Source organism: Pinus tabuliformis, chromosome J (genome assembly GCF_031772625.1).
Source record: "Pinus tabuliformis cultivar Carrire ecotype Pingquan chromosome J, CPIR1, whole genome shotgun sequence".
NCBI lineage: Eukaryota > Viridiplantae > Streptophyta > Pinopsida > Pinales > Pinaceae > Pinus > Pinus tabuliformis.
This window is the reverse complement of record NC_142295.1, coordinates 249066401-249083947: the sequence shown is the minus strand read 5'-3', so window position 1 is coordinate 249083947 and position 17547 is coordinate 249066401.

Here is a 17547-nt window from a genome sequence, read left to right as displayed (position 1 = left end):
GGCTTGAAGGAACTTATGAGGAATAATAACAAATCTCATTTCTATCCTATCACTTAGTATACATGTTGACAAGTGACTCTCTCTCTATGCATCAATTGGTGGTTCAGGGTGTCTTTTCAAAGTTTAAGTTGCCATGAAGTGTGGGAGCTCTATTAATTGGGACAATTGTTAAACATGTCAGCTTGTCCCATCTCTTTAGTCTAGGAAATGGTCATGCATGTTGAGAATGCAACAAGATGATGGATCTTAGTGGAAAGAAGTCACCTTCACTAAGTGGGCCCGCAGGCTATTTTTGGCGCAAAGTCTATTTTTTAGACTATGTCTATTTTTAGACATATGGATCATGGTCTATGAGTTGCAGGATGTTATTTGTGGATGATTGGTCATGTTGGTAGAAATAGATGGACTTCTATTTTTAGACATATGGGCGGTTTCTATTTTTAGACTGCTAGGCTAAAAATAGAACAGTCGAATATTATTAGCTCATAATAATATTTGGATTATAAACATTATCTTATCCTCTTGGAGCACTTCAGTTTGAGCTACAGAAGTGGCACATGCAGCTATCAGAAGGAAATACGCTTTTCTTGTGGGTCAATTGAGCTATTGCATGCAGGACTTCAGTTAGAACTCATGTGGTTGAGTTTGGTGGAGTTGATTGTGGAGTTGATGGAGTTGTGTTCAGTTTGACTTGGTTAAACTAGTTGTATTTAGTCTAACTGCAGAATACACTAGTGATGAGTGATGTGAATTAATTGTTAAATTAATTCACTAATTATTAACTCATAAAGCAACTAAAGAATACATCAGTTAACTTAGTGCATGGACAGTTCAGTGGAGACAGGTGTTAGAGGTTGAGATTGTTATCAGTTGTGACTATAGTTGTGCATGAGATCTTGCACAATCAGTGGGATTGAGTATTGCCAATGAGGATTGCATGGTGCAGCCAAGGAAATACGAGTTTGGTTCAGCCATTCATCATTATTCTCATGCAGGATTGCGCAGTGGATGCAGGCAAACAGTGGAGGAGATTTGAGGCATCAGATCTGAGCTAGTTTGTGTGTAACAGGTGGAGATAGTACTGAGTACTTGTGAGGAGTATTGTACTATGTATTGTCACATGTTCTCAATCATTATAATATATAGATAGTGTGAGGTTTTCAACTGTATGCTTTCCCCGGGTTACATACTGTGTTAATGTGTGCATGCGATTGATGTTTCATTGTTTTTAATGCTGCAAAATTGATGATCAACGTAGAGGAGGTTATGTATTATGCATGTATTCTGCAATAGTGTATAATCGGGATAATCTCTGTGAATAAGTGTTTAATTATTCAAAATTCTACATGTTATCAGAGCTATTGATCATCAGATCTATTATTCAGAAAGTGTTTACATTTTATTTCTTCAGGCAGAGTCTGTAATTGGGCCAGGTAGCCTCTGGATTCATCCTTCCTTTGGAAGGTGAGATATCCGGTAAAATCCCATACAGTCAATCTCTGTACAATAAATACTTTGTTCTCACGAATTTTAGATCAGAAGCAGTTGAGTTTTGAGCTGGTGGAATTCGAATTTGCAGCAGTGTTTCCTTGGTGTCAACGTTGCAATGTCTTTCAACGGATTGCGATTGGAGTATGCTCTTGAGGGCAGCTCCAATTATATTGCATGGAAAGATAGGATGGAGGCAGTGTTAGATGATAATGGGCTGAAGGAGTTCATAGAGGCTGAGGTCCCAAAGCCTACTGATACTGTGCAAGTTGATGCTTGGCAAAAGAAGACAGCAAAGTGTCGAAGGATTCTGTTGGAGGGCGTGAAGGATCACATTGTGTCTAGCCTGCATGGAAAGGCTTCTCCATACTTGATGTGGAAAGCATTAACAGATCTATTCCAAAGCAAGAGCGATTAGAGGAAGCTGACGCTCAAGGATAAACTCAGAAACATTAAGTGCAAGAAGGGAGACAGTATGCCCAAGTATCTCACGAAGTTCACTCAGTGCAGGGATGAGCTGGGAAGTGTGGGGGTGACTGTCGATGATGAGGACTTGGTGAGCTTGGCTCTCCTTGGTCTTCTGAAGAGTTGGCATTCCTATTAGGACTTTGTCAATGGTCGGGAGAAATTGCCAGGATGGGAGAGACTTTGGTCGGATCTTGTGCAAGAGGAGATCAGGCGGAGTGCCAGGGATGGATCTTTATCAAAGGGACCTGATGAAGAAAATTGCGCTTTGGTTGCCAAAGCAAAGAAGGGGAAGAACAAGAAAGCTTCTCATTTTGGTGCGAAAGACAAGAAGCAGGACATGTCCAAGGTGAAGTGCTTTCACTGTCACTAGCACGGACACTATGCCACAAATTGTCCGCAGAAGAAGAAAAATAAGCAAGCTGTTGGATCTGCAGCAGGAGAGGCCTTAGCCTCGCAGTTTGAGCTTGATTTTTCATTGATTACATGCTTGGTATCAAGTGTGATGGGATCGGTATGGTTCTTGGACAGTGGTGCGTCTTTTCATATGACAGGAGATCGAGATTTGTTTTCTGATCTGGAGGAGAAAGATCTTGGAGTGCACATCGAGATGGGCGATGATGGTAGATATAGTGCGACCGGTATCGGTACCATTTCCTTTGAGAGGGAGTCTGGTAAACCCTTCGTATTGAAGGAAGTGATGCATGTTCCATGACTGAAGAAGAATCTTATCTCTGTGGCAATGTAAGAAGACAAGGGATATGATGTTGTTTTCAGCGAGGGAAAGGCTTTCCTGCGCAGTAAAACAACTGGAGAAACCCGGAAGATAGGGGTCCGAGTCAGGAACCTTTATCAGTTGCATGTAGATGGCTGCGCAACAATGGCATGCAAGGCAGAAGGATTGGTGAGTCGGGATGATGGCGAGCTGTGGCACAGGAGATTGGGTCACCTTCACCATGGAGCCTTGAAGATACTGTAGTAGATTACTACACGGCTTCCTAAAGGAACTCTTGCACAGTCAGATCAGTGCAAGGGGTTTACTTTGGGAAAGTTTGTGAAAGCCACCTTTCACGAGAAGGATAGTCGTGCCACGACGATCCTTGAGAGAATTCACACAGATGTGTGTGGACCTTTCTCAGTAGCTTCGACAGTAAAGCACAGGTACTATGTGATCTTTGTTGATGATTTCTCTTGAAAGTGTTGGATCTTCTTCATGCAGAAGAAGAGCGAGACATACTCAAAGTTCTGTGAGTTCAAAGCACTGGTTGAGAAGGAGTCGGGGAAGAAGGTGAAGGCTCTTAGGAGCGACAATGGTGGTGAATTCATCTCTGGTGAGTTCAAGGATTTCTGTAGTGCAGAAGGGATTCAAAGAGAGCTCATAGCTCCCCATAACCCACAGCAGAACGAGGTTGCTGAGCGGAAGAACAGAACGATCGTGGGTGCTGCACGGGCGATGTTGCATGATCAGGGCCTACCCCTTCACTTGTGGGTGGAAGCATGCAATACTGCAGTATATGTGCAGAACCGTTGTCCTCATAGGATACTTGGCATGAGTACACCCGAGGAGGCTTATTCTGGTAAGAGGCCTGATATTTCTCATTTGAGGATTTTTGGTACTAATGTTTACGTTCATGTGACAAAGGATGCCAGGAAGAAGCTAGAGCTGACCGCAGAGGTTGGGATATTTGTGGGGTACACTGATACGCCCCACAACTATCATGTGTATTTGCCAGACAGTGGCAAGACTGTTGTGCGACGGGATATAAAATTTCAGGAGGAGAAAGCCATGAAGTGTTTGCTTGAGAGGGAGCCACACTTGCATGCAGATGAGGAGCTATTAGTTCCTTAGGATGAGCTTCAGGATGTGGATTAGCCACAAGACAAAGTTCATGGAGTGGAAGGGACCACTCATGCAGCGCCAACCATCAGAGGGCGAAAGTGCTTGACAAAAGTTGAGCAACTGGCTCAAGATGCAGAGAAGGTTGTAGGACCACCTACAGCTCAATGTAGATAGAGACAGTCACCTGATCGGTACACTAGATACATGGCTCTTGTGAGAAAATGTGTTGTGACTAAGCCATCCTCTTTCGAGGAAGCTGTGGAGGATCCCGCATGGGTAGATGCCATGGTGGAAGAGTATGATTCGATTGCAGAAACAATGCATGGGAGATTGTCCCAAGACCAGAAGGGAAATCAGTGGTGGGTTCGAGATGGATCTACAAAGTTAAGTAGGTAGCTCACAGGAGTGTGGAGAAGTACAAGGCAAGATTTGTTGCCCGAGGCTTTTCACAGATAGAGGGGATCGATTATGAGGAGACCTTTGCACCTGTCGCAAGGTATTCTTCCATACAGACAATTCTTGCTCTCTCAGCACAGATGGGGTGGCACATTCATCAGATGGATGTGAAGACTGTGTTCCTCAACAGAGTCATTGAGGAGGAGGTGTACATAGAGCAGCCTGAAGGTTTTGAGATCTTCAGCAGTGAGTCACATGTGTGCAGGCTCAAGAAAGCGTTGTATGGGTTGAAACAAGCACCACGTGCTTGGTACACACGGATGGACAGTTATTTCACTGGACTTGGATTCTCCAAGAGTGAGGCAGATCCTAACCTATACCAAATTGTGGTGGAAGTTAAGTTGCTTATCATTGTACTTTATGTAGATGATTTGATTCTAACAGGTGATGAGCTGTTGATACTTTCATGCAAGGATGATCTTGCTAAGGAGTTTGAGATGAAGGACTTGGGCCTCCTTCATTATTTCCTGGGAATGGAAATTTGGCAGTGCAATGATGGACTATATATTTCTTAGGGTAAGTATGCTTGGGAGATACTGGAGAAGTTCAACATGCATGGCTACAAGCCTGTTGATACTCCTCTTCCTAGAGGTTGGAGGAAGGAGGATGCTACTTCGGCGGAGGTAGTGGATGCCACTGTTTATCGACAGTTGGTGGGGTCGCTTATGTATCTATTCAATACATGACCCGATATATGCTATGCTGTTAACCAGCTTTCACAAGCTATGGTTAAGCCAACCAAGCTCTTCTGGAAGGCAGGCAAGCATGTATTGCGTTATCTCAGAGGCACATCAGGATATGGATTGTGGTACAAACAGGAGGATGAGGTGAAGCTATGTGGCTTCACGGATGCAGATTGGGTAGGGAGCCCAACAGACAGAAAGAGCACATCTGGAGGGGTCTTCAATATCAGGTCGATAGCAGTTTCTTGGTACAGCAGGAAGCAGAGATCCGTGGCACTTAGTTTAGTAGAGGCCGAGTATATGGCAGCAAGTTTGGCTGCATGCGAGGCTATATGGATGAGGAAGATCCTAGTCAGGTTTTTCGGTTCATACTTGGAGCCTACTGTGATTTATTATGATAACCAGAGTTGCATTAAACTTTAGGCTAATCCAGTATTTCATGATAGATCTAAGCACATTGACATTAGGTACCATCATATCAGAGGTTGTGTGTAGCGGAGAATCATGTTACTTTCATACATTCCAACGGAGGATCAGGATGCTGATATCTTGACAAAGGCACTCACCAGGAGCAAATTCGAATACCACCGAGGCAAGATAGGGGTTGCTGATAATCCATATCTTGTTGAGAGGGAGTGTTGAGAATGCAACAAGATGATGGATCTTAGTGGAAAGAAGTCGCCTTCACTAAGTGGGCCCACAGGCTATTTTTGGTGCAAAGTCTATTTTTTAGACTATGTCTATTTTTAGACATATGGATCATGGTCTATGAGTTGCAGGATGCTATTTGTGGATGATTGGTCATGTTGGTAAAAATAGATGGACTTCTATTTTTAGACATATGGGCGGTTTCTATTTTTAGACTGCCAAGCTAAAAATAGAACAGTCGAATATTATTAGCTCATAATAATATTTGGACTATAAACATTATCTTATCCTCTTGGAGCACTTCAGTTTGAGCTACAGATGTGGCACATGTAGCTGTCAGAAGGAAATACGCTTTTCTTGTGGGTTAGTTGAGCTATTGCATGCAGGACTTCAGTTAGAACTCATGTGGTTGAGTTTGGTGGAGTTGATTGTGGAGTTGATGGAGTTGTGTTCAGTTTGACTTGGTTAAACTAGTTGTATTTAGTCTAACTACAGAATACACTAGTGATGAGTGATGTGAATTAATTGTTAAATTAATTCACTAATTATTAACTCATAAAGCAACTAAAGAATACATCAGTTAACTCAGTGCATGGACAGTTCAGTGGAGACAGGTGTTAGAGGTTGAGATTGCTATCAGTTGTGACTATAGTTGTGCATGAGATCTTGCACAATCAGTGGGATTGAGTATTGCCAATAAGGATTGTGTGGTTCAGCCAAGGAAATACGAGTTTGGTTCAGCCATTCATCATTATTCTCATGCAGGATTGCGCAGTGGAGGCAGGCAAACAGTGGAGGAGATTTGAGGCATCAGATCTGAGCTAGTTTGTGTGTAACAGGTGGAGATAGTACTGAGTACTTGTGAGGAGTATTGTACTATGTATTATTACATGTTTTCAATCATTATAATATACAGATAGTGTGGGGTTTTCAGCTGTATGCTTTCCTCGGGTTACATACTGTGTTAATGTGTGCATGCAATTGATGTTTCATTGTTTTTAATGCTGCAAAATTGATGATCAACGTAGAGGAGGTTATGTATTATGCATGTATTCCGCAATAGTGTATAATCGGGATAATCTTTGTGAATAAGTGCTTAATTATTCAAAATTCTACAATGCATGCCATGGATAGTGAGAATTTATGGCGTTTGTTTGTGGCTTTGGTATAGGGGCCTCTTCACATGCTACAACATCCCCATAATGCTCCTAGGCAACTTAGTATCTAGGTCTAATCTTTGGAGGTTTAGATTGTAGAAAACTTGTCCAACCTTGTCCAATGGGTTATGGTGTAGTGTTCCCCTAAAATCTAGTGGAAGGAGCATATGGTTTCTCCTAAAAATGTGGCAAAATTAAGAGATAATTAATTGGCTTCACATCTGCATTGAGTAGTTGGAAGTGAAATTGGTAGTAACAATGGATATTATGATAGAGCACTACCACCAAATTTGAAAGGAGGAGGACAAAATTGATAATATAAGGGGTTAATTAGAAGAGCTTTAACATGCCAACACTCATGGTACTTTGTCTCCCTCTTCTTCAATAAATTATGTTAGTCCATCAGTCTCTCTTTCTCGATTTTAACATGGAGGCTCCACTTGCAAAGCCCATAACTCCTCTTGATCAGCTTAAGGATCTAGCTTCTATTTAATTTAGCATGTATATCACATATTGTTTAATTTGGCCATATTCTACAAGGTGTATGCAACTACATTCTTTTATCTTGATGTAACTTTGTTTATCTATAGTCTTGTTGGCTTGGATTTGGATCAACCAAATGTAGTCATTGAAATAATACTACAATTGATGGAACTCTATAAATTTGGTATGCATTTTATTTTCAAGGAAATATCCAGGCAAATCCACCCAAAGGGATCACATTTGGCCGACTTATTAGTAGAGCCTAACCCCGAGGGAATCGAGGAGAATTGACCCCGTGACCTCCTATTAGTGAGGTGATTTAGCGACGGGAACTCGACCAATTCAACCAACCCTCAAAGCTATAATATAACTTTAATATGCATTAAAATACATATTTTGATAAATACAAACTTCTTAATTAAAATAAAAAAGAAATATAAAATATACTAATAACCTTATCTTAACTTTTACTTTTATTTTTACCTTATAAATATAATTGAATTTTATAAAATAAATTGCATTTTAACAAATTTACACCAATAAAATTATATAAATTTAATTCATTGCTATATAATATTTACAAATTAAATAGTTATTAATTTCTCATCTAAACTTTAAAAACTAAATATAACAAAAATAAATAAATAATTAACATATAATTAGAACATGAGAAATTCTTCATTAATTTTTCCTCTAAATAATTTAAAATTTAATTATTTTTAACATTTTATTAATAATGAAATTAATTTAAACTTTTAATTAAAATTTAAGCTAATTGTTAATATAATGGCTAATAATATTTATTTATTTATTAAAAAGTGGTGAATATATTTGAATATTTCATGACATTTATTTAAATATAATTAAAAATAATATTGTATTTATTGGTTTTAAAAAGATAGGTATGGAAAGGATTATATTTAATTACAAAAGATAAAAGTGAATAGTTTTAGGAGTTTCTAGTAACAATAAAGTAGAAACATATGCTTTTTTCGGTAATTAACCTTATTACTAGTTTGCAATAAGAAAATCAACACTTTTTGGAAACTCAAATTCAAATTTGTTTTCTTTTCGGATTTGCCTAGCTGATAATTTGGAAAAGGATAAAGACTAGTTATAACCATTTTGAAATAGTGAAATGGTTCCGCATTCTCTAAAAACACCTCCCGTTCATAATTTTCCTGCATAATTTATAGTTTGGAAAGGAGTTGTTTTTAGTGCGACTTTTTGGAAGTTTTTACGGTGGGTTTTTCTGGTCAAATTTCTCTACAATCCGGCAGGAATTTATTGAAATCACAAGTGTGATGGGTAATCCTGTGCAATCGAAGTGCCCTAGGGGTTTTCCACGATGCTGAATCCATATATACAGTAAAAAAGCTAGTTTAAATAACACAGATCAAGATTTCACCTCAAATATTTCCACCAGATTCCGGCACCGGAAAGTCCAAAAGATCGCACTAAAGACAAGTCTTTTTGGAAAAGGATAAGGACTAGTTACAACCATTTTCAAATAGTGAAATGGTTCCACATTTTCTAAAACATAATTCCAAGGCTGATTAAAAAGAAAATAAAGCCTATAAAAAAACATATATTAATAAAAAATATGTCCAATCCAGTTTTCCAATCAAAATTAAATACATTTAATTGAATTATTATAACAAAATGGCAAGGAGCATGGCAATAATCCCCACATTGTTAGGACATGGTTGATAAAACTTGATTGTCATTATCACACGCTTCACTTATTTTACCAAGACCCCTCATGAATGCTATATATTGGTTATCGGGGAACAAAGTAGGATCATGGTGATGACGGTTTAGGGTGCAAGCATAAATATTTTTTGGTCTGCGTTCCATGGTTTAGTGTATGGTATTTAGTCATAAGGCCTTATCCTCCAATGTTGAATGAAGAATCCCTCTATATTTGCTCTCACGTATTCATCTAGGGGAGGGACACCATTACTTGTGCGCTCTCTTGTCCACCTCAGCTGTCAACGTGGAGACATTTGCAAACTCGTACAACACATGCCGAGTAGCTCCTTCCACGTGTTGCGGTGGGTGGGGGAATTTAAGAAAACGATAGTTAATATGCCGTTTAGGGTTTCATTCCGTGTGTTTTGTGGCATGTCTTCTCTGCCTTGTGTTGTTTCGTTCGGCTCTGGTGTGTGGGCAATGCGCTTCGCCGATGATGGATTGGGACGGCTCCAATACTAGTTCACCATGTAAGCCATTTTGGAGCTGCTTACTGAGCAAGGTTGCTTGCAATGGTTCGTTAACCATTTAGGGTTTATGGTGTGGTTGCTTTATTGCGCTTGGCATTGTTGTTTTCACACGTTTGTTTCTCGTTTATGTTTTAGGGTTTTGTTGATTTACCTGTTTCGAGGGGGGTTTAAGACTGTCGTTGTTATTGTTCGTTCTGCATAGTTAAGGGTTTACAAATATCTTGGTTGTTGTTTCATCCTCGCGGATTTTTGTTTAGGAAGGAGACAGTGCGAAATTCTAACTAGTTCGAGGTCCATGAAGGTAAATATGTAAATTCAGGGTTTTTTTTTTCAAATTTGTTGTAACTTGTTTGTAGGTTTTTGCCCAAATGCTAATTTTTTCATTTGTTTGGAAGTTTTGGTTGTAGGAAATTTGTGTGGTTGTTGCAGAAAAGGTATGGCGAGGTCTGGGGGATGTTTGGACACAGTGGTGGCTTCTGCAGCTCTCTGATAGGATTCTAAATCCTACCAGCCACTGTGTTTTTCAACACTTAAAATTGTTGTTGGGATTTTTGTAATTTTTCGCTTGTTGCACTGTTGTGTTTTTCAATACTTGAATTTGTTGGGAAATTAGCTATTGTTGCATGGTTTTTTCATTTTCTTCTGATTCATGCTTGCTAATCTGTTACAATTTCTTCTTGCTCTACTTTCTCTGTTACGATTATGCTTGATTTTCTTGTGATTTCTTCTTGCTCTGTTACGGTTCTACTTTCGTTGTTACAATTTCTACTTGCTCTATTACGATTTCTGAGAAACCCCCACCCAATCCAGTGCTTCTAAGTGAATATGAAACTAATAGCTAAATACAGTAAGCATTCTAGGGCCAACATGTCTATCTCTGAAGGCGAGAAGTTGTATAGTAGTTTAGTAAATGTAAGGCAAGGGTAAAGAATTCCTTCTTTTTTAAAAGATTTAATTGCAGTTAATGTTTGGGCTGGAATGAATGCACAGTTAAAAGATGTTTGGGTTGGAACAAATGCACTTATGCATTGTTGTTTCATTCCTTTGTGACATCTGGTTTGTGGAGAAATATAGATTTATGTCATTTTGGAAATGGTTTTGGTTCTGGTCAGATTTAGTCTGTTGTCTTCTTGAGATTATATCAGATGGATCTAAGTTGTCCTTTTATAATTTTCCATCTTGAAGAGTTTCTTTATTGCTCTATCTCCATATTTGTGGATGTATGGAATGTTAGGTTCTTTGACATATTTCTTGATGTATGGAATGCTAGGTTCTTTGTGAATATGAAACTAATAGTTATGTAACTTTTCTATATTAATGAATTTCAAGTGCTACAGTTTCTAAAAAGAGAAAAGTCCACAACTTAGTATAACCATTTCTCTCATATTATTGAACTTATTCTTAAAATGTTCAACGATTCTTTTAATTACATTACAAGTTTCTTGAGCTTGTTGGAGCAGATTCCTCTTTGTCTATTTTTTTTTCTCCACGATCAATGTAGTCATGAACTCTAAGGGATTTTAATTTGTCCCAAAATTTGGTAACATATGCAGTGGCCAGTAGAAGGACTACAATTTATATATTGTTGCATTATGTTAAAGCAATGAATATGGAAAAATCATTGTCAACTTGGACAAATATTTTTTCTCTACATTTGCGTAAAATAAAGTTATGAATGTTTTTTTTTGCTATCAAGTCAAGTGTTTGCATTGCATTTGATGTGTAGTATATTCATTTATAAGAGTAATTCAATGTCCATAGTTGACAACCCAATTGATTTTGTTTCAATTGGAGGTAAATTGATTTATAAGAGTAACTTTGCATTGTGTTTGGATTCAAGTAAATTGGCTTATAAGGGAAATTCAATGCCCATAGTGCATTGCTCATTTGTATTGTGTTTTAATTGGAAGTACATTGATTTATAAAGGTAATATGATGCTCATAGTGGGTTGGTCTACCAGCCCATTTTCATTGTATATTCATTTATAAGAGTAATTCAAGGTCCATAGTTGGCAGAATTGGAGGTAAATTGATTTATAAGAGCAACTTTTCTTTGTGTTTGGATTCAAAGTAAATTGTGTTATAAAGGAAATTCAATGCCGAGAGTGCATTGCCCATTTGTATTGTGTTTTAATTGGAAGTACATTGATTTATAAAGGTAATTTGATGCTCATAGTGGGCATACCACCCCATTTGCATTGTGTTTTAATTCATTTATGTATTGTTCAGAATAGAATCTATGATAATATGCAAGAGGTTTCACATTCGAACTTCTTAGACATATACTTTAAATGTAGTGACTGCATTAATCTGTGAAATTCATTTTCTGATTCCTTCTTCTATAACACTTACAATTAAAATATGTAATTGCACTTAATGTTTGGGTTAGAACGAATGTACTTGTGTATTGTTGTTTCATTCCTTTGTGGCATTTGGTTTGTGGAGAAATATGGATTTTATGTCATTTTGGAAATGGTTTTGGTTATGGTCAGATTTAGTTTGTTGTCTTCTTGAGTTTATATAAGATGGATTTAAGTTTTCCTTTTTTAACTTGCCATCTTGAGGAGCTTCTTTATTGCTCTGTCTCCATATTTATTGATGTATGTAATGATAGGTTCTTTGTGAATATGAAACTAATATCTATGTAACTTTTTATATTAATGAATTTCAAGTGCTACCGTTCATAAAAAGAGAAAAATACACAAGTTTGTATAACCATTTCTCCCATATTATTGAACTTATTCCTAAAATGTTCAATGCTTATTTTAATTACATTACAAGTTTTTTGAGCTTGTTGGAGCGGATTCCTCTTTGTCAATTATTTTTTTCTCCATGATCATTGTAGTCATTAACTCTAATGGATTTTAATTTGTCCCAAAATTTTGTAACGTATGCAGTGGCCAGTAGAAGGAGTAAAATTTATGTATTGTTTGGAATAGAGTCTGCAATAACATGCAAAGATTTCACATTCGAACTTCTTAGACGGATACTTTAAATGTAGTGACTGCATTAATATGTGAAATTCATTTTTTGGTTCCTTCTTCTATAACACTTACAGCTAAAAGATGTAATTTCACTTAATGTTTTGGTTGGAATGAATGTACAGTTAAAATATGTTTGGGTTGGAACACATGTACTTGTGTATTGTTGTTTCATTCCTTTGTGGCATCTAGTTTGTGGAGAAATCTGGATCTTATGTCATTTTGGAAATGGTTTTGGTTTTGGTCAGATTTAGTTTGTTGTCTTCTTGAGTTTATATCAGATGGATCTAAGTTGTCCTTTTGTAACTTTCCATCATGAGGATTTTCTTTATTGCTTTGTCTCCATATTTGTTGATGTATGGAATGCTAGGTTCTTTGTGAATATGAAACTAATAGCTATGTAACTTTTCTATATTAATGAATTTCAAGTGCTACAGATTATAAAAAGAGAAAAATCCACAAGTTGGTATAACCATTTCTCCCATATTATTGAACTTATTCCTAAAATGTTCAATGCTTCTTTTAATTACATTACAAGCTTTTTTAGCTTGTTGGAGCGGATTCCTCTTTGTCATTTGTTTTCTCCATGATCATGGTAGTCATTAACTCTAAGGGATTGTAATTTGTCCCAAAATTTGGTAACATATGCAGTGGCCAGTAAAAGGACTGCAATTTATATATTTTTTGGAATAGAGTCTGTGATAATATGCAAAGATTTCACATTCGAACTTCTTAGGCAGATACTTTAAATGTAGTGACTGCATTAATCTGTGAAATTCATTTTCCAATTCCTTCCTCTATAACACTTAGAGTTAAAATATGTAATTGCACTTAATGTTCGGGTTGGAACGAATGTATAATTAAAGGATGTTTGGGTTGGAATGAATGTACTTGTGTATTGTTGTTTCATTCCTTTGTGGCATCTAATTTGTGGAGAAATTTGGATTTTATGTCATTTTGGAAATGGTTTTGGTTCTGGTCAAATTTAGTCTGTTGTCTTCTTGAGTTTATATCAAATGGATCTAAGTTGTCCTTTTGTAACTTTCCATCTTGAGGAGCTTCTTTATTGCTCTGTCTCCATATTTTTTGATGTATGGAATGCTAGGTTCTTTGTGAATATGAAACTAATAGCTATGTAACTTTTCTATATTAATGAATTTCAAGTGCTACAATTTATAAAAAGAGAAAAATCCACAAGTTAGTATAACAATTTCTCCCATATTATTGACCTTATTCCTAAAATTTTCAATGCTTCTTTTAATTACATTACAAGATTTTTGAGCTTGTTGGAGCGGATTCCTCTTTGTCAATTTTTTGTCTTTCTCCATGATCATTATAGTAATTAGCTCTAAGGAATTTTAATTTGTCCCAAAGTTTAGAGTTGAAATTTTTTATAATTATATCTTCCCTATATATTTTCTAATTGTCCTTGAAATTTAATTTTAGTCTCATGATATTCAATTATAATTCCATATTTTTCCATTATTTTCTCTTTAAAAATACCTAACTTATCATTTTTAATGGTGATTATTCTCTTCAAATTCTCAACCTCAATCTCTTGAGGCTCAAATCTAACAATATCTTAGCTAACTCTTCAGATGGGTCTATTAGTATTGAAGGTTGAGAAGATGAATATGTTTTGCATATATGTTCAACTTTCTCCTTCCTTAGAACCTTAATCTTGTTAGTGCCTAGATTTACCTCAGGCTAAAAAAGGTAGGATCCAGGGCCAACATCAAACCACGCTTAACCTTGTAGCTAGCCCTACCAGGTCTAGAGAGGGCTCTCTCCAGGTCAATCTCAGCAAATTATAATCGATGAGGGCTTGAGATGACTGATAGAAATACTGATCTTAGGCTAGGTATATGTGCAAGAGAGTTTGATTGAATAAAATGATGTTTTTGTTGGCTCAGAAGGAAAGGTATATTTTGGGTGCGGGGATTGAGGCTCAGTCTTGCAGAGATCTCAATGGGGCAAGGTAGGCAATTGTTTCTGGCACTTAAAATTGAATGAGATGGAAGGAATAGACAGGTGAGGTGTTGAAGAGGGCAAGAGCAATCCTGGATCCTCCCCAAACAACTGAAACATCAAAGACTAAAGCAAACTTCAAGTAGAGCACTGCAATTTCAATGGATTCTACTTACACTCTTGTTTATTTAGTTCAAAAGAAACAAGATAGAGAATGGCATACATGACATATAAGCAAATTCACAATTACAAAGAAAAGCACTGTACCAAGACAAATTGCCACATGGATCCCAAAGAGTGCTGCAAATCCTGGTCTCAATTCCTTAGCCAAAATGCTGATATGAATGTACAATGAAGCTCCAAGCTTTCTCAAAAGTCCAACCATGCTAATGACTGAAAAGCTACATAATATAGACAAACCATAGCTCATCCTAGCCTCTAGGGGTCGAGCTCACAAGTTTAGGAGTTGTTTCAACTAATTCTAAACTGAGAACTAGAAATTAGGCAACAGAAAAGCATGCCTCTAGAAACAAGGGAACTGATTCATTCAGTTTCAAACAGCTTTCTAACAGATGACCCTAGCTCCATAAGTGAAAATTTGACATATTTACATCATGATCCATCAATGTACATTAAATTACATCACAAATTGCCATTAAGAAAGTGAAAAAGTCAAACTGGCCAAAGCTGGGCGAAAAATAGAGTAATACTTGGTCAAACTGGCAAAATTTCCTCTATGCGTCGTGCCTGATTCTCTATGCATAGCGCCTATTTGGACCCACTTTTGGAGGCCTTCCCGGTGTCCAAATTTGCTCCAAGTGTGCTTGTTGGAAAGGTTTCCTATCTACTTTCCAACCCAAGTGGAATTTTTCAATTTGGCCTCCATTTGCCCCTCCAAAATTCAGTTCTCCCAACACTGCTTCCTGTGTGTCAAAATAGGGGCAGTAAGGTCATTTTTTGAGTTTTTTTACCTTTTTGAGGGCTCAAAACCTGCCCAAATTTCTTGGCCATTGGTAGACAAGCATATTTTTTCATGCCAAATCCAAAAATGTTGAGTTTTTGTGATTTAGAGGCTCCTAGCAAAAGCGAGCGCCATGTGGCGCGGTGCATAGGGCAGAAAATTCTGTGTTTTAGTCCAAAAATTTCAAAAACGCAAAAAGTGTCCCAAATTTTTTGAAATTTGGGCTGAGTCTTCTCCATCAAGAATTGTGTTGGGCCAAGGAAGCCTTAGCCAATATCTGAAGCTTATCATGCTCCTTTTGCCCCCTCGATGCCCTTTTCAACTTTGCTTTCAAGCTTCTGATTCTTGCCTTGTAACTCATATGGTAACTCCATTTCTACTAGTAAGTGAGTTCACTTGATGAAGAGTGGAAAGTTTATGGTGTTTTTTTATTTTCTGCCACCAAGGGAAAAGTAATATGAGGGACTGTGGAGGGAAAGAGTATGGGGATTTTGGGACTTGTTGGGACAGGGTTTTGTTAGGGAAACAGGGGATTAGGGAGTGATATTAAGTTTAGGGACAACACTTTAGGGTTTGGGAATTTACATTTAGGATTTTGGGAAAATGGGATTGGGGATAGGGATATATGATTTTTTGGGAATATGGGAATTAGGGAATGGGGGAATAAGGTGAGAAAATGAGTGAAGGAGTGAAAGGGTGAGGAAATGACAAAATGGACTTGGCAGCCAAATAACCAATACAAACCCTAGGCAACAGTTTCTTGAGAAATGGAAAGAATGTAGGGTTTGATTTTTCCTTTAGACAATCACCATAAACTTTATGAAAAACTCCTTTACTAGCAATGGAGAGATCGTAGCTTACATGCACAATAGGAGTCGTGAACAATTTTGGCAATTTGAGAGAGTTTTGGAGTGAAACAGGCTTGGCAGCTCTATGCGTTGCACCACAAACCCAATGCGCCACGCCTACTCTATGCGCTGCACTAGTGTATTTTTTGCACTATGGAGGGCAGCCCAATGCGCCGCGCCAGTGACCTAATGCATAGCGCCTTTTTGGAGGAGACTTTTGGAGGCCTTCCTGGTGTCTGAATTGGGTATAGGATAGCTAGTTGGAAATGTTATTGAGTCTAATTTCCAACCCAACTGGAATTTTTCAATTTGGAGTTCATTTGCCTTGTAAAAAATCAAATCTCCCAAGACTGGTCAAAATGTGAAAAATGAGGCTACCTAAAGGAAGAGTGCTGTTGCAGTCAACTTTTAAAGGTCTTCCTCAACTCAAAATTGAGCTCATGATAGCTCATTGGAAAGATATTTGTATCTAGTTATCATTTGACTCATGAAGAAAGTCATTTGGCCAACCAAGCTAGGAGAAAACTTGATTTTCCCAAGGTCACTTCAGAGGTGTATCAATTCTCCCAAGGCAAATATATTTTTGACATTTCTCTGAAACCATGACACATGTGTAAAAAGTGAAGGAGTTTTTTCTTCCTTGGCCTATTTTGGACAAAAACTCTCTCAGTTTTCCCAAATTCATCTTTTATTTTCAAAAACATCATTGGAATAAAACCTATCCCGATGTGTGGAACAGGGGATTTGTTGAAATGAAGTGAAATGAAGGGGATAAGCGGCTTCTAAATTCTTGAGAAAATTTTGAGAAGTAGGGAGGGATGTTAGGAAGCAGGGGAAAGTGAAATTTCAAAGATTGAGTGAGGGGAAGGGGTCCAAAAAGGCTAAACACAGGCCCAACCTAGAAAATTGTCAAGTTGTAGCAAGAAACTAGGGTTTGTGGAAAAATGAGGAATTTAGGGGATCTCAGTGATGGGAAGTGTTTAATAAGGTACATTAAGGATAGGGGAAGGTGTATGAACATCAGGATACAAGCTTTGCTGATGATTTGACCATCGAAAATAAATTACCTTCAAAACCCTAGGAGAGGGAAATGAACTTTACCTAGGCACAATTGAAGCATGAACAAGGTGTAAAATGACCCATTGGAACCTGACATTATGATGAAAACCTCTGAATGATGGTAGACTCATCTGAATGGTGACATGGACCGACATTTGGACAACTTTGAAAGGAGTGAAAGCAAACGCTAGACCTAATACCTAGTGACCAAATTTTGCTTGAAGGCTCACTGAAATGACAAAATTTGACCTTGACACCTTAAAATCACTTTGTAAGAGCATGTTTGAT